Source organism: Mustela erminea, chromosome 1, assembly GCF_009829155.1.
Source record: "Mustela erminea isolate mMusErm1 chromosome 1, mMusErm1.Pri, whole genome shotgun sequence".
Classification (NCBI taxonomy): Eukaryota; Metazoa; Chordata; class Mammalia; order Carnivora; family Mustelidae; genus Mustela; species Mustela erminea.
Genome location: NC_045614.1, coordinates 42781917 through 42801086, shown reverse-complemented (window position 1 = coordinate 42801086; position 19170 = coordinate 42781917). Strand labels below are relative to the sequence as shown.

Below are 19170 nucleotides of genomic sequence, written 5' to 3'. Positions count from 1 at the left end.
CACCAGTTACCAAACACAAAGATGGTATGGTACTCATCTGTGCTCCTCTATGACCTAGAAGTTACTGAATTTCAAGGGCCACTTGAATGACCCCACATTGTAAATCAATGTGGTATAAACCATGATCACTGAAAATGTCTGAAAATGTTTTCACAACCATATGAAACTCTAGGAAATCTTCCCTACTGCCTTTGAATCATAACAACCGGAACTATAGTCTTTTCAGTAGATAAAGAAAGAATTTTTTAAACTATACACAATTAACTAAGTCACAACAAGTAGTTCAAAACATCCTTTTTCCCTGAAAACAACTGCTTTTTGAGACTGTAATTATAGTAGGAAGCCAGTGAGAAGGTTAAGAATGAAAGGGCCTATGAATAGCACTCTGAAAGGAAAAAAAAAAATTCTGGTAAAATTTCAGAGGGCAGAAATGGGCCCCAAGGGCAGACCCATTGTAGCTAGAGACAGCAGAAGGCAGATGTTGGGGCATGAGCAGAAAGAAGAGCGGAAACAATTAAAAATACAAGTCTAACTTCTTTGCATGTTCTATACAGCCCTGCATGGTGTGGTGCCCACCACCTGCTCAGGCCTCTTTCCTTCCAGCTCCCTGTGTTCCAGCTATAGTTGTCATCCTCAAGACCCTAGAGAAGGCCTAGCCCTTTCTCCACTCAGACTGCAGTGCTCAACTTCTCCCAGCTCTGACAGGTCTCACCCCACTTGATGTCCTCAGAGACAGGCCTCTTCGCGAGCTGGGGCAGGGATCGTCACAAGTCACCACAGCAGGCTGGTTTCCCTGAGAAGCAGACCCTGGTCTGGAGGGATTGGAGATCAAAGACGGGGAACGGATAGGAAGGAAGGTGAACTGGACAAAAGGGAGAAGTACAGCTGTAATACAGACTCGAGAGAGGTCTCAGCCTACCTTACAGGGAGTTCTGGGGTGGGCATGATCCTTACAGCTGTCCTGAGTTGGGACTCTATCCCTCCACACCAGACCTTAGATGTGGGCTGCCCTGGAAAGGAGACATGACCTTGAGCAAGGGAGTACTCTCTTCAGTGGAGGCAACCTGATGGGTTGGGAGGTGACTTGTGAGGAATGGCTGCTGGCAGCGTTCCAAGCAGGATGGGGAGCAACTGGTTCTCATAGACTGATCGGGACAGGACATTACAGAGTCTACCACTGTGACTTTAACTCACGGTCCCTCCGTTTTCTCCTCTGTAAAATGGGGATGATACTAACAACCTTAAAATATACACAATATCCAGCATGATGACTGGCTCAATGTAAAGTTCTAAAAAATGTTAAAATTGCATCGATACTTAATCTATTCAGGAAAGGATATGGATACAATTTTGATCAGAGAGCAGTTTTTTTTTTCAAGACTATTCCTTCCTTTCTCCCTTCATCCATTCACTCACCTGATAATTACAGAGCGCCTATGAGGTGGTAGGGATTTTCTAAAACCTGAAGAAAAATGTTACAAGTTTTTGTCCAAATCGAGCTTACATTTTAGTAAGGGAAAGAGAGAAAATAAGCATGTAAATAAAAAAGTAATAAGACTGTTGGGAGTATTAAATGTTAACTGAAGGATGAAGAAATGTGTTTCTTAAGATACTGTATTATTGGATTCCATTGGTGGGTCACAAAAATCCAAAACAAACTAACTTCATTAAGCCGGATTTATTGGCCTACAAACAAAACCTAGAGTTAAAGCAGAGGGAGAAATAGACCCACGGACCTCTGGATTCAGGAACCCAAACACCATCAAAGCTATCTTGCTTTACTGTTGTTTCTGTCTTGCTTATATGCGGCATCATTTGCTGTGACCAGCTGTTACTCCAGCTTGAGTTTACTAAATCTCCAGGGAAAACTCCTCATGATCAAATTTTTTTATTAATTTATTTATTTTCAGCATAACAGTATTCATTATTTTTTCACCACACCCAGTGCTCCATGTAATCCGTGCCCTCTCTAATACCCACCACCTGGTACCCCAACCTCCCATCCGCCCCCCCCCCCCCCCCGCCACTTCAAACCCTTCAGATTGTTTCTCAGAGTCCATAGTGACCAAATCTGCATTACCTGTCCCACCTCTAGAGCTATGGGAACTATGGGGCTATGGGAACATGCCAGCCTCATAATTTGATATATATACCCCCTTATGACCAGGGCTGTAACGGTAATGTTAGTAATAACTATGGAGCTTTTACCATGTATAAAATTTAATACAGTTAAATAATTTATCTACTAAAAAACAAATTCTAAGTATTATCATCTCGTCTTTACTGATGAAAAAACTAAGGCTTGAGGAGATTAACTTGCAAGAGCACCCATTAATAGTATATACACTGAAGGTCAAATTCAAGCCCACTTAAATCAGATCCAACCACACACTCATAACCACTAGATAATTATGCCATACTAATGGTGGTTACTATATAGTTATATCATAATAACTATAATTATTTCATTACCTTAATTAATCCATGCTAATCGGTCTTCCATCCAACATGAAGGCATGATTAATTGGGCACTCACAAATGAAAAGCATATCCATACAGAGGCTGACTAAGTGGGAAATATTGTAAGAAAAAATAGCAAGGGAAATCAACGTGAAATACTATTTAATGCTACAATCTTTCAAACCAATCAAATAATGATTAACCAATTTAACCAGACCTAATTCATGTCGGGGTTTGCAAGCTTCCTTTCAGTTGAGTGGGGTCTAGAGTACATTTGAAAACCCGTGAGGCACTGTGAAGGGTGTACTAGTCCAAAAGTTGGGGGGAAGAAAATGAAGTTCCAATTCAATAAATAAGCAATTGACCTTGAGTGGGTCCACATCTCCATTTCCTAACCTGTAGTGTGGTGACAGGAGCACTTAGGCTACCTAGTTAATTCATTTAATACGTATCCCTTAAGGGTAAAGATATAGATAAACACGAAAGCACTTAGACTGTTAATCAAGCAAAACAAAGCAGTGAGGTTTTAAAATACCAAACAGAAAAAATACATATCTGTATTCTTTCTTCATCTGTGACACTACAAAAAAGATTAAACATTTAACAAAATATGGTTAATAGTAAACTTTGCAAAGCTGAAACGACTGTAATTTAAGTGAAGTGTAAAGATGTCCCAATCAAAACAAGTATTTACATATGTAAATAACTAACAAGGTATAAAATAAATCATTTTCCTCTTTCTGGATTTAGAAATTTTATAAAATTTTATTTTGACCAAAATAACTTTAGAAGAATTCTTATGTATTTAATAAGGGAAGTAGAAAACAATTTTAGTGGTCTTTCTAGATGTAATGGTTGAAAACTTTGGCTTGAAACCTCATTTTTTATCATTTTATTTTACAGTCCTTAGATTTCAATTCCTAACTCAGCTTGATATTTTTAGTTGGAAAACTAAATTCATTTTAAATAGGACTGTAAAATTGTGACAATTACAAAGGGAATGATTTGAGAAACCAGCCATAATGGGAAATTAAATGTCCCACCGAAACACTTCAAAGGCCTTTTAGCAGAAGAAATGTGTGCTATAATATTTAATCTAAGATAATAGAAACTTCTAAAATGTGGATTAAAGAAATGTAAGTCAAGTTGCTAAAAAGTGGAACTGTGTTACTCTTCCAAGCCCACTTCCCCAGTACAAATTAAAACCACAATGAGATACCACCTCATACCAGTCAAAATGGCTAAAATTAACAAGTCAGGAAACAACAGCTGTTGGTGAGGATGCAGAAAAAGGGGAACCCTCTCAGACTGTTGGGGGGAATGCAAGCTGGTGCAGCCATTCTGGAAAACAGGGTGGAGGTTCCTCAAGAACTTGAAAACAGAGCTCTACCCTATGAACCAGCAATTGCACTACTGGGTATTTTCCCCTGAAGATATGAATGGAGTGATCTGAAGGGGCACCTGGCCCCCATGTTTAGAGCAGCAACGTATGCTGTACTAAGAAAGGGAGACTGTATTGCACAGGATGCTTAAGATGTTTTGATGTATTTCTTCCTTCCCCTTCCTTCTCCTGCTTTCTCTTGCCTCTTTGCAGTGAGTGTTGTGGTGTATGTAGAGGCACTAATCTTTGATCTGTTGTGCATGAGGCTTCCTTCCACTGTAGGATCATTTATGATAGGCTAAATTAGCCTTTGATCAGAACCTCTGATTTACTTCTGGATTCTCAGCTTCATCACTGGGCTCTGAAATGTGTCTGCTCTCGCTGCCCTCCCCAGTTCGGCTGGTGATCGCAGTGATGTATGTCATTGGTTTGTTTCTTCTCTGAGGCCTCAAATATTTGCACACATGTGCAGTTCAATAAAAAAATGCTGTTTAGGGGGAGATGCCTATGATTTGTGTCAATGTTATACATGGTATTTTCCCCCAACATGAATTGCCTTAGGGCAAAAATGGCATTTTGTTGAGAAAACACAATTTTCTCTCCTCAATGGATTTCCCTATAAGTCATTTGTTTGGTTGCACTACATAATTTCATGGATATCTTATTTGTGCAGTGTGTCATGTTACTACTTGAATCCTTTTAAATAACAATATAAGATCCAAAGTGTCCATTTATTAAAAAAGACTCTGCAAGTTGTCCTGGGTTTCAGTGTCTCTTTGTCTTGAATATGAGAATGGTCATTTTACTTCAGTCTTCCCTCTGCAATGAAATAGTGACTGTTTTTCTACTGATAAAGGACTCCACCTTCTGAAATTACCGAGAGAGAAACAGTAAATTTAAAAATTAAGAAATGGCTGTAAGACTGAATCCAACCCCATCAAAATCTTAAAAACCAACAGGCTCACAGTTACAACAAAAATCTGCAAAAGGATCACAAACCTGGGCTTACAAACAGAATTTCCACACACTGTTCATTCTGGGATCATTTGATTTTCAGATGCCATTTCCCTAGTGATTTAAAATCGTCCTAAAGCATTTTAACAGCTTATCTATATATCCTAGCTTCCCTTTGGAGCCCTCACCGAGTTTTCCTCCCTTGGAGATCACATTTATTTGTGTACATGATTTGAGTGAAAGCAAATCCAATAAGACTCCAGTTGAAACAAACGTATTTTTGGCACCTCAATACTGAAATTATGTATGCATATTGGAGATGGTCCAAAGAACAGCCAAGAGAATGATGAAGGGAATGGAGTGCTTGGCTAAGGAAGAAATGTAAGGCTTCTAAATGTCCCAGAGTGGGTAAACAACAAAAAAGGAACATAACAGCTCATAAATATTTAAAAGGTGTAAACATCAAATATGGCTAGGGATGATTAATTCTGGACAAGGGCACAGAGTTAGTTCTGATTATATCATTGTAAAGAAAGGGGGGGGACAAAAGAAAAGAAAGAGGATATGTTTAGTATCATTTTGAAACATGAAACATTATTTATGCAAAATATTCTAGCATCTAATGGGATCTTATCACTTTTGAACATCCCATTTCAAAAGATGCTGAGAAACTAACACGTAATTATGCCAAAGAAAAGAACATTTTTCTTAAGAAGTTAATTTGACTTATCTTCCACTTAGGCTTTCTTTTTTTTTTTTTTTTAAAGATATAATTAATTAATTAATTAAAAAGAGTGTGAGCAAGGGGAGGAGGAGAGGGACAGAGGATCTCAATCATACTTGGACTTCTGAATTGGGGCTTGATCTCATGACCCTGAGATCATGACCTATGCTGAAATCAAGGGTCAGACACTTAACCGACTAAGTGCCTTACCACTTAGACTTTCTTGAGAGAGATTTCCATTTTGCAGAATACTCTTTCCATAAAACCTCATGCTTCTACTTCCTAGTGGTCCTAAAGTTGAATTAGCCATATGCCAATGATAAGACCAGGTCCCACTTAGCCAGGTAAGGAAATCAGAGAGAGGAGACTTAAGGGAACATTAAAATTTATCAGAAACCAAGTCTGAGACTAGAAACTCCTAAGATTGTCTACATTATAGAACCTAGAAAAGCAAACCTGGAATTTAGCATAGAAGGTGCCCAAGGCAGCCAGATGCAGAAGAATAAAACTGGGGGCGCCTGGGTGGCTCAGGTCATGATCCCAGGGTCCTGGGATTGAGCCCCGCTTCAGGCTCTCTGATCAGCAGGGAGCCTGCTTCCCCCCCATCTCTCTGCCTGCCTCTCTGCCTACTTGTGATCTCTGTCTGTCAAATAAATAAATAAAATCCTAAAAAAGAAGAAGAAAAAGAAGATTGTAACTGGACCATTTCCTTAAACCATACACAAAAATAAATTCAAAACGGATGAAAAGACCTAAATGTGAGACAGGAATCCATCAAAATCCTAGAAGAGAACACAAGCAGCAACCTCTTTGACCTCAGCCACAGCCACTTCTGGCTAGACACATCTCCGAAGGCAATGGAAACAAAAGCAAAAATGAGCTCCTGGGACTTCATCTAGATAAAAAGCATTTGCACAGTGAGTAAACAGTCAATAAAAATAAAAGAAAACTGACAGAATGGGAGAAGATAATTTGTAATGTGTTATCAAATAAAGGGTTAGTATCAAAAATCTATAAAGAACTTACCAAACTCAACACTCAAAACCAAATAATCCAGTAAAGAAATGGGCAGAAGACATGAACAGACATTTCTCCAAAGAAGACATACAAATGGCCAACAGACACATGAAAAACTGTTCAACATCAATCAGCATCAGGGAACTACAAATCAATCAAAATCACAATGAGATACCACCTCACATGGGTCAAAGTAACTAAAAGTAACAAGACAGGAGACTATGAATGTTGGTGAGGATATGGAGAAAGGGGAACCCTTCCTACACTGCTGACAGGAATGCAAGCTGGTATAACCGCTCTGGAAAATAGCACAGAGGTTCCTCATAAAGTTAAAAATAGAACTACCTTATGATCCAGCAATTGCACTACTGGGTATTTACCCAAAAGATACAAATGTAATGATCCAAAAGAGCACCACCCCCCAATGTTTATAGCAGCAATGTCCACAATAGTCCAACTACAGAAAGAGCCCAGATGTCCACCCACAGATGAATGGGTAGAGCAGTGGTATGTATAAGTATGTATAAGCACACACAAACACACACACAGGAACATTACTCAGCCTTAAAAAAAATGAAATCTTACCATTTGCAAACCATTTGCAAGGATGTGGATGGAACTAGAGGGTATTATGCTAATTGAAATAAGTCAGTCAGAGAAAGACAATTACATTATGTAGAATTTAAGAAACAAAACAGAGGATCATAGAGGAAGAGAGGGAAAAATAAAACAAGATGAAATCAAAGAGGGAGACAAACCAAAAGAGACCCAATCACAGGAAACAAACTGAGTGTTCCTGGAGGGGAGAAGGATGGGGGAATTGGGCAACTGGGTTGTGGGCATTAAGTAGGGCATGTGATGTAATGGGCACAGGGTATCATACACAACTGATAAATCACTGAACCCTATCTCTGAAACTAATACATATATGTTAATTAATTGAATGTAAATAAAATAAAATGTAAACAAAAAATTTTTTAAAGCAATTAAAAAAAAAAAAAAAAAGATGTCCCAGGACCAATCCATCAGGATAATGTTACCCTCCCTTCATTCTTCCTCTCCTTTCTTTCTGCCCCCATCTTTATAAAGCATCTAGTATATGCTGGGTTCAATGTTCAGGGTTAACAATGCAAATATGTATTTGAACTGGACACTGCCCTCAAAAACATATTCATAAGACAAATATGTAAACAGTTAACTGCAACTGAGCTGAGGGCATATAAACACAATTAAAACAAGACAGAGGTAGGATCAGCCAATTGAGTTGCATTTGTGCAGGATAATAGGGTTCTCCAGAGAAACACGACAAACAGGACATACAGATACATAGATACAAAGAAATTTATTATATAAAGGAATTGGCTCACATGATATTATGGAAGCTGAGAAATCTCATGATCTGTTGTCTACAAGCTAGCAAACCAGCAAAGCCAGTGGTGCAATTCAATATGATTCCAAAGGCTCAAGAACCAAGACGGGGTAGAAGAGGGGCAACCCAGCTCAGAGAACAAATTCACGCTTCTTCCGCCTTTTTGTTCTACTCAGGTCCTCGATGAATTGGATGGTGACCACTCAAATTGGTGAGGGAGATCTTTATTCAGCCTACCAATTCAAAAGGCTAATGTCCTGTGGAAACCGACTCACAGACACACCCAAAAATAATGTTGTACCAGCCGTCTGGGAATCCCTTAGCCCCCGTCAAGCCGACAGATAATTCACCACCATATGCAGTGTCTACAGCACACTGCACTGAGAACATTTCAAAAATGAAAGGTTGTTATATCTTGTCCTCTCCAGAGTGTAGGAGCCAAGCCCTGACATAACTAAACATGTGAGTGGTCTCTGACAGTGGATCTGGGTGCCACTGGAAAATAATCAACACCTTTATGAAAATTTCACAGGCCAGCAAGGGGAGGCAGCTATAATCTTCTCTCACATAATAGCACTTTGCTAAGACAAATTAAAACACTACTCTCTCTCTTACCTCCTAGGGCATGCAGCCTAGTCTCTGATATAATAGAACCCACCGGAGCCCATAAATCAGTGGGAGGAGCAGTATGTAGAGATAAGCACCATCAACCAGTCTCAGCAGGTGACCCAAGGTGACACACCATATTTAACAAAGCCCATATTTTTTGTGTGACCTTCTGCTACAAAAATACAGTCTCTGTCATTCAACTGCTTAAGCCTTCTGTTAAGATGTATGGATAATATTATCTTTGGATAAATTATATATAGATACAACTGAAATGCATAGGTGAACTTAATCTGCTATGCACAACCTCAAACTCATAAAATTTCTAACACTTAAATTGTAGATTGTGCTGTGAACAAATTCAAATAAATGTGGGTGTTGAAAAACAACAAAAAGGACAAAATTCATATTCATATATCACAGTCTAATAAGAGCCCTGGAAACCATTTCACTTTTTTTTTTTTTTAATTTTTGAGAGGCTCTTTGGAAGGGAGAGGAAGACTCCAAATGAAAAATTTTCAGAAGAAAATTGATGCTTGAATGTGTGTGGAAGGGGAGAGGAGATGTCCAAGGACTATGACTCCATAAACGTTTCCTGGAAAATACAAAAGCTGAATTTCTCAAACACCCCAAAGAAAACTGATGGCAAGAGAACTGATTTTGTAGAACTAAGTAATAATCTGACCAGTCATCAAGAAAAACACAGGAAAACGAATGTATTTCAATAAAATAAGAAGTGAACTGTTAAGAGTAAACAGATGTTTTGCAGGTTGCCATCCATTTTCATGATGTCAAAAGACACAATTATTAATACATCATGACACAACCACAATTAAGATTTCTCATAGTAGTAGTATAACAACTTTTTTAAAAAAATTATGCCCTAGACATTATATTTCATCCTTTAATTTCTGAAAAGACTTATGTAGGTTTCTTGTGAATTAGAAATTTATTTAGGATGAGATCATATATTGTTTTTAACACAACAATGTACCCCTCATTACCAATCATCATCAAAAGATCTGATTAATCAGATTTCAAGAAAGGTTCTCCAATAATATGAGTGTATATTGGAAATGCTTTTTAATCATCTAGTAGACCTGCAGATCAAACAGAATTGGAAACCCCGTGCAGGGTAGCCCTCTTGGAGCCAGACCCAAAGGAAGGATCTAAATATAGTGGAAGGACAAAACCACTCCAGTGCATGAGACAAAGAGACCATATTTATTCAAAGCACACACACAGAGAGTTCCCTCATAGACTTATTCTTGGAGTAGCCCTCCATTCATTTGGAAAGCTCCTCCTGGTTACTAGGCAATAAGTATGCTAACACGGACTCAGAGTCAAGGTGTTTTCATCTGTTTCCACATTATTTTCACCTGTTTCTTCATTACTTCATAGTTACTAAGATCCTAGTTTACAACCAGCATATAGAAAGATTCTGCATACACCAGATAATATCTTAATTCTTCAGGAGTATGCAGTCTATCAGTAATGATGTGCGTTCTCAAGAAAATAAGAATATTATTCTTTCATTCATGTCATTTGGGGAAAAAAATTACCTTTTTTTTCTTTAATCACTTTGTCTTTAAAAACTCGTAATGATACTAATTATTGACATTTACCAAACAATATTATGGACTAACCACACTGCTACTAAGTGTTACCAAAATAATCCAACTTAACCTGTATCTATAGACAATTATAATTATTGTTATTTCAGTTTTATGAACTAGAAATGGAGGTTTAAAAGGGCTAAAATAGCTCCCCTATAACCACATCATTGTTTGTCTGGCCTTGGAAAGTGGATTCTTCTCACTCTTCCAAACTCTTTGAAATTAGTTAAAATTCAGTCTGGTACTGCACAAAGAATTTGGGAAAAACAAAAAACAAAAAAACTCCAAAGGAGGATTCAGGTCAGATTTCACATTGATCCAAATCCAAGGGACAGTTACTAAAGCCGAAAGCCCTTTGGATCATGAAGGGGTGAGCTCTGACCGATGAAAATACAGGTTTTCTAACTAAAACTTCAAGCCTCCTAAGAAGCCGACCTTCTCAGATCCCAATGGTGAAATTCATTTTCTTTCTTTTTTTTTTCTTTTTTTAAATTTTATTTATTTATTTGACAGAGATCACAAGTAGGCAGAGAGGCAGGCAGAGAGAGAGGAGGAAGCAGGCTCCCTGCTGAGCAGAGAGCCCGATGTGGGGCTCGATCCCAGGACCCTGAGATCATGACCTGAGCTGAAAGCAGAGGCTTTAACCCACTGAGCCACCCAGGCGCTCCTGAAATTCATTTTCTATAAAAAATGATGTTTAGGTAAATACCAGGATTTAACCTTCAAATATGCCAAGAGGTCAGCTCACCGAAAAATAACTTTTAGTTAAGGATTTTGCCCTTTCAAAAATAAGCCAGCATTTTAATGAAACTTAACAACAACCACCACCACCACCATCCTCACATGTTGTATACCTGTCCATACCCTCTGTCCCTCCCTCTGGCTATACTCTTCTATCATGCTTTGCAATACTTAAATGCATTCAAAAATGCATAAAGCAAATAATTAAGAAAAACATCCTTACCGGTAAGTTAAGTTCCCCTTAGTTGCACTAGGGTATGTCTGCAGTATTAAGACAGGGTCATTGTTTGCAGTTTTAGAACACCTAGAGATAGATTTGAAAGTTGTAATTATGGAGATAATTTCCATCAAAAAAAAAAAAAGACCACTTTTAGGGGCTCCTGGGTAGCTCAGTCAGTTAAGTGGCTGACTCTTGATTTTGACTCAGGTCATGATCTCAGGGTCCTGGGATGGAGCCCTGTATAGGGGTCCATGCTCAGCTGGGATTCCGCTTGAGGATTCTCTCTCTCCCTCTCCTCCCTGCACCCCCCACCACTTGCACACACCCACGCTCTGTCTCTTTCCAAAATAAATAAATTCCTTCGAAAAAATTTTTAAAAACACTTTTAAATTCATGTTTATCTTTTCTCAGTTAAAAAAATATTGGTTTAATTTTTCTTTCTCTCCACCCCCCCCCCCAAAAAATTCCCAAATGCCTGAACAATAACACTGTTCTGGTGCTATAAAAAGACATCCTACAGATTCTTATCTATGAATGAATGAAGCAGAGAGGACAGAGATGCAGAAAACAGCCACATAATTACACTTCTCATTGAAAAAGTTATTGACATGTCTTCTCTCACAAATTCAAGTATTTTGCAACAGGCCACAGTATACAGGAATTTCTACTTGGCACTCCTCCATGACCTGTTCTTCATAACAGCCACTTGCTTTTGTCTGAGGCTGTAACCAATGTGTCAACATAGAACAGTAGAGCCTAAAACGAAGAGTGCTCTCTCAGGAAGCTCTCTCCAAGACCAGAACTCAATGAATCACACAGTTAACATAAGCCTTCAATTCAAGAGACCAGCTCTCACTCAGGTGTGCTAATTCCAAGGCCCCCATCTCTTTAAAAAATCGACATAAGGAATAAGAGAAGTGTTTCAACCAATACACACAGTCCGTTTACTGTTAATTCCTGGATGATTTGAGGATTGGCTCTCAATCCCTAAAAGATTGCTTATAAGCCTTTTTTCAGATGCCGTTCTGTTGAGCATAAGGACAGTCAAAAAAGTCAAAGAACTGGTTTTGCATATCAGTTGTCATAACTTAACGAGCATCATTCAGAAGAGCTAAATTCTATCCAGTAATTCTAACTCATTCTGGTAGAAATTACTAATTAAAGATAATTATAAAACTACAATATTTTTGGCTCTACAAAAGAGAAGAATGGTTAAAATATCCAAGCAACTCAATTCCCTTTCTTTGCATTATTTGACAGTATCTTTGGCCTTAATCCAAAAGCTGTTGCCAAAAAGTTATAAACAGATTGTAATCCTTCACAGAGAACTTCACACCAATACACTGAAAAACAAATTCTACCCTGGCAAGTGTAAGAATAGTCCCGACTGCTGTCCAACTGACCAAGTGACACACTGCACAGACTGTGCCCTGTCTACTTCGGTTTAGTGACCTCATTGCCAAGCCTTTAGGCCTACTTTTGACACCATTATTATTTGCATTATTGTAATACAGAGATTTGTTTACGGAAGACTAACAATGCATAAAACAACATTTACTATGGCTCCTAGTCAGTGGGTCCATGGCACACATTGCTAGAGTATTACTGCGTTTATTGAGTTCTACAGGCTAACAGAAGAGTTTGACCTTACTAGAGGAGCACAGAAAATCACCATCATTTTGTTGTGCCCAGCATCTTCTATGTGTTACAGCCATCACTCAAAAGAGAAAGGAAGAAACGAAGTATTTCCCCATGTTGATTACGAATGGGATCTGCTGACGTCCTGCCTCACTAAATGAGGCTGAACTTAAATGATGTGATGTAGAATGTCCTCTATCTATCCCAGGGATAAGGTAAGTCACACGTGGGTATTTGTATAGCCAGGGGGCCATGTTTATAGGTCCAATATTAAATCTCTCTGAGACGTCTCTCCAAAACCCATCCATGTCATACAGCCACTGCAGGGGGGCTTTTCCCAATGGCTTCCACCTTCTTAACACTCTCAGGGACACCCATGACAACAGGGATCAGTGCCCGTGCTGAATTAGCCATCCTCTCACTGAGCATTTTCAAGACTGTTGTTTGGCATTAGGCATGAAGACTGTAGCTGCTGATCAGACTTATTTGTATGCTCACAGCAACAGCATATGCCTGCTGAGCTCTCATCTGCTTCATTCGACTTGGGTTGAGAAAGCATTCCCATTAATCATGGATATAAGTTCTTTGTAACTAATCCCGTCACCGTTTGTGTGTGTATGTGTGTGCGTGGGGGGGGGGGGGGTGCGCACGCGCGCACGAGTGCGGCATTGGTGAAGATGAAGGATTATCTCTTATTATTAGGTCTTGCATTATTTTATGTTACAGGTATATGATCTCTAAAATGGGGTACACAGACAATCCTTTAGAATGCAACACTTTTATATGTGTGTGTGTGTGTGTATACACATACATATATTTTAAATTATAACATATATTAAAACCTTTATGTTGACATTAAAATAATTATATATACATCTATGAGTGTACATGCTATTTTAAAATCATTTTATCTCACTTCTAATTCTTGTTTCCTTTTCTGTTTTCTTGTAGTAATACTTAGCATACTCTGTGTCTGGACAGTTGGGATATGCATATATTGGAGGTATAGGCTCAACCAGTTTAAGTGATAAGAGTATGTACACACACACAACCATACAGTAGTCTAAGAAAAAGTCTTTCTCATTTTACTTTTATGGTATTTATCAGGATATATAATTCTTTGAATTTATTTAATCTACAAGACTTCTTCCTTTCTCCCACCATCATTGATAGATAGCAATATCTTATTTTCTATTCTTAGCAAATAGTTGTTTGTTTCTTTTTCCAAAGTCCCTAAGTTTCCTCTACTCAAGAGATTTGAATAAATATACCTACCAAATGCAAAGGGGGGAAAAAATAGAAAAACTGATGGGAAAAATCTAAAGAATTTTGAAGTATATTAAAGCAAAATAGGTCTTTAGGCCCTTGTTGGTTGGTTGCTTTTTTACTGAGGGAAGAAAAAAGCATAAATGAAAAAAATACATAAATACACAGTGCAGGTATATCAAATTAAACTGCACTCACTTAAGGAAACAAAACTCGGAAAGAAAGAAAAAGCACACTAGAGAGAGAAATGGAACTTCCTCAACAGCAAAAGGCATTCAAGGTGGGAAGGTGGGGGCACCTGGGTGGCTCAGTTGGTTAAGCGACTGCCTTCGGCTCAGGTCATGATCCTGGAGTCCCAGGATCAAGGCCCACACCGGGCTCCCCACTCAGTGGTGGTCTTCTTCTCCCTCTGACCCTTCCTGCGCCTCTCTCTCACTTTCTCTCTCTCTCAAGTAAATGAATAAAATCTTTTTTAAAAAATTAAAAAAAAAAAAGTGGGAAAGTGGATGAGGTTGGTCTACTCAGTGAATAGCACACTTGTGGTAACAGCTCTGAATCAGGTAAACTCAGGTCCTCAAGCCGGACGGACATCTTACTGCTGGGGTTATTTAGTATTTGAAAATAGTGTTTTCCACACAATGTGGCCCCTGGAAGCCAAGCAATGACTTCATCAGGGGCTTAGTGAAAGAAGTGGTGATCTCTTCCAATCCTGGAGGAAAAGTTGGCTCCATAAGAATTATTTGGAGATAATATATCACTTTTCTACATGGCACCTTGCTAGCATATTTTTAAGGTGAATTCTCTTTACTTACTGAATTTATAACATATTAAATGTAAATTGCAAAGGCATTCTAGACAAAATTAACTAAGGACCAAACGGTTGTCATAATATTCTTGCTAGTTTTCACTCTGTATTTTACACAATAAATTTTGAGTTCAATGAAAGCACATTTGTACTATTACTGTAACCCCAGGGTCACTGCTTGGCCCCATAATGAAGCTTAATAAATACATTTTGGGTGAATTAATGATTGAATGTATGAAAGCTACACATACCAAAAAAAAAAAAAAAATAGCACTAACTCACTCAATCTGACAGTCACGGATATATGACTGTCACAACACCATTAGGGGAGGGGTCACCACCCTACCGCCACTGTGCCTTTCAAAAGGGACACTGTAACATACAGAAAAAAGAGACAGAGAAGCTGAAAATAAAGTGAGCGTGTCCTTACTCCCTGTGTGACTTCAGGCTAATGACATAACCTCTTGGAATGTCAATGGTCTTAAGTAAATAAGGGATAATGGTATCTATCTTGCAGGACAGGTTTGAAAGATAAGGACTAGCTTGTAGAAAAAGGCTTAGTTCAGGGCAGGGATCTAGAAGGGCAGTAACCAGAGAGGCAGCACAGATCCCTGTAACCACCCAGAGGCAGTCAAGGAGGCTGGGAGAAGCTCTTGATCAGACATAGCCGAAACTCAGTCAATGGGAGGAAACCACACTGCCCCAAATGGTGACCCAGGAGCCTTGGTAAATGCTCTATAAGCCACATGTGCGAGCAGTTACAGGTCTTATTCTCGTAAGACAGAAAAGGATTTCTTCAACAATGTTTTTCAAGCTTGTGAGTTCTTTAAGCCCGGTTGGGGGTTGGGGGGACTCTTTAATTTTTGCCTCCCTAGTACTCAAGCACAGTGGCTGTCATAGTGTCAAATATCGGTTGCTTAATAAATGTACACTGAATGAAAATACCTATTCTGTATGTTTGTGGTGTGTGTGTGCATGTGTACAGTGTATGTATGTATTTGGAATCAAGAGTGGCTATTTTTTTCTGTTTTCATTTTACTTTATTTTAAAAATATACCTAATCTCAACTAATCTTCAAAACACTGGAGATGATTTAGGGATTTTAAACAGACTGAGAGCACCTCAGCTTTCAGTCAATATTTGGGTCAATATTCTTAAAAAATAGGGATTGAACACACCTCTCATTCTCTCAACAACAAGCATGTACCTGGCAGGAATGAGCTCTTGATTAAAATAGTTGAAGTCCATATGCTCAAAATGTGTACCAAGATGCTCACTTTGATTCTTTTGAATGAATATAGTATCTTTTAGAAAGAAAATGACATACGATGCATATAATATTCCTTAGAATATAAGCTGATAGTACAGTAAAAATGAGCAGACAACAGAAATTCTTCAATATGCTTAACATAAAATGATGCACAATAAAATAAAAACTAAATCATCAGCAAAAGTTGTTTTGGACAATGATTTATAAGCAAATCCTTATACAAGCAATATGAAAATGCTAAATTTTGTGCTATATATTAACTAACTAGAATTTAAATAAAAACTTGGAGAAAAAATATTGAGTTTGTTCCTATGAATATATTTTAAGGAATACTCTGAAAGAAAATAGACCCTGATAGTTCTGATCACTATTTCAGCATGTGTTTACTCAAAACAATACTGATCCCCTGCTAAGGGTTATATATGATTTTTCTTCTATCACTAATTGAAAACATACTTTGTGTTGCATGTTGTACTAAATAATTTATCTGTTATTCACAAGTGCCCTCGAAATTAGGTACAACTGACTCTAATTTTATAGAAGATGCACTGTATTCAAATAGATTAGGGAGCCTGTACAAGGTCATGATGGGAGCAAGTGTCACAGTCATGATGGGAAGCTGTCCATGTAACTGGAAGCTCATGGCTTTATCTACACTAGCCTGACTTCCTTATTCCACCATTCATGTAATATACCTTGAGTTTGAGAAAAGGACTACATGGTAGTTATTTTTTTTATGTTTTTAAATAAATAAAAATATATACTTTTTGAAGTCATACATTTATCTATCATAAGGAGGCTAAAGCATCATGTAGAGAAATTTGCAAAGTATATTCCAGGGCAAGTCAGAAGACCATGTGAATTTTATTGCTAGCTCTATCATTAACACTGCTTATTAATAGCAAGTTTCTTAACCAATTTAGGTCTCAGTAGCCTCATTTATAACATGAGAATGCTGACAATTATTTTTTACAGTTTCTTTTTGCCTTAAAGTTTATGACTGCAGTGAAGGAGTGCCTGGATGACTCAGTCGGTTAAGCAGCCAACTCTTGATTTTGGTTCAGGTGGTGATCGCAGGGTCCTGGGATGGGGCCCTGTGTTGGGCTCTATGCTCAGCGGGGAGTCTGCTTGAGATTCTCCCTCTGCCCCTCTCCTGCTCATGTGTGCTTGAGCTCTCTCTTTCTCAAATAAATAAATAAATCTTTAAAAAAAAAAAAAAAGAGCTTGCAATTACAGGAAAAAATCGCTCTGAAAATGGAGCTGAAAGAGTAGGGCAAATAATATATTAGAGAAGGTGGGGTCATCAATGTTTATACAAGAGAAGACTAAATGATTAGAAATCCAAATGGTGGAAAGATGAATACACAAAACAGATAGATCAAAATGAATAAAATCTTGAAAGATACAGATGAGGTGAATATGACTAAGTTTTCTATGACCTTGGACTTTCATAACTTAAAGGAGGAGAGATTCCCTCAGAAATAAATGGAGAGTAAATCATATACAATAGAATTCTATTACCATGACAGGTCATAAATGTCAAAGAAATACCTAGCTTCCGGAAAGGTTGAGACCTATTTTTGGCAAGTGAACTCAGAGTTTATTAATAGAGAGCAGGGTTGGGGCACCTGGGTGGCTCAGTGGAGTAAGCCTCTGCCTTCAGCTCAGGTCATGATCTCAGGGTCCTGGGATCGAGCCTTACATCGGGCTCTCTGCTTAGCAGGGAGAATGCTTCCCCTTCTTTCTCTCTCTGCCTGCCTCTCTGCCTACTTGTGATCCCTGTCAAATAAATAAATAAAATCTTAAAAAAAAAAAAAAACAGAGAGCAGGGTTTATACCCTACTTTAAGAGTATTTGAGACTCTGCCATTTGAGAACATCATGGAGAACCAATATACCTCTCAAGAACCCTTCCCTTCTCTATGGATGGCTGACCTCTTAGAAGGACCTGAATCTGACCAATGCTATCAATTACACGCCAGAACTTCGGAGTTTTGAGCCAGTCCCAGTGTGCAGCACACAGCCGTGATCAATAAATACTTTTTTGAATGAATGAGCTCAGCCACTTCCTAGCTGTGTCACCTTGGGAAAATTATGCAACTCCTCATTTTCTCTGCAATCAACTGTGGGAGGATTTATTCCAAGAGGTGAGGATCAACGTGACTAATCCCCTACAGGATCCCCTACAGGAATCCTTCTCAGAGAGGAAGATTTCTCATAGGAGTTTATGGCAGTTTGTTATAGCAAAATACCAGTGGTAGAGCAGGTCCTGAGGCCACAGGCCACATCTAAAAGGCACTGGCTCCTCATGGTACCATCTCTAGTCTTCCAAACATGAGTACCCTTCCAACCCTGGAGAGGCAAGATTCCACCACATTACCTAGTCTAACTACAAAGCTTAGACTAGACCCCCATGACACCAAGAGAGAAGCTGTTGTTTTTCCAAATCGTACAACTTAAAAGCCCCACCTACCAGAGGCCAGAGCCCCTCTTATGCATCTGCTCATCCCCTGTTTATCACCTTGCTGTGTGATAGGGAGGAATATTCTCCATTTTCTCTATTCTGTCAACTGTGCTACATCAAATGAAATTGTGTTTGAAATGGTTTTGAAAGTAGTAAGCAAAAAGGTCAATGTTTTATGTTAAGAATAAATTAAATAGATAATCTTTTAGATCTCAAACAGGATCTAGCTCTGATTTTATATTACTTCCTAATGTAACTGTAGACTGTCTCCCCAGGAAGTACAAATGTCCATAACAAATCTGCAATTCTCAACACGACTGACTGAGGACCACCTTGCTTTTGTATATGATCCAAAACGTATCAGATGATAATCTAATAGATCAGAAAAGCAAAGCTCTCCTTTTGACTAAAGCCTGATCAAACCAGGTGGTAGCGGACAAGCTAATACCAAGGTCAGGCTCATTTAGTAATGATAATAGGTTACACTTATGTGGGGCTTGCTGTATGCCAGGCACTGCTCTGTTTTATATTGTATGAATTCGGTTTATTCTTACAGCACTATGAGGTAGACACTTTTTGGTTTTAAGTTCCTCATGTTAAACATAAGAAGACAATGAGGCACAATGAATTTACAGATTGC

General features: G+C 38.5%; 1 protein-coding gene across 18 annotated transcripts in view; it reads right to left on the bottom strand.

The window, feature by feature from the left end:
- The window catches only part of CHL1 (cell adhesion molecule L1 like), a 215213-nt gene that overhangs the window by 155844 nt on the left and 40199 nt on the right, over positions 1-19170 (bottom strand). For 7 of the 18 annotated variants that reach the window (XM_032325323.1, XM_032325314.1, XM_032325305.1 and 4 more), the window contains one exon: positions 920-1010. The exons of 9 other annotated variants lie outside the window; for them this stretch is intronic. The gene's annotated coding sequence lies outside the window, so the exon portion shown is untranslated. Of the gene's footprint in view, positions 1-919; positions 1011-11091; positions 11173-19170 lie in introns of those variants that run through there. 2 more of the 18 variants (XM_032325366.1, XM_032325350.1) reach the window with 2 other exon arrangements.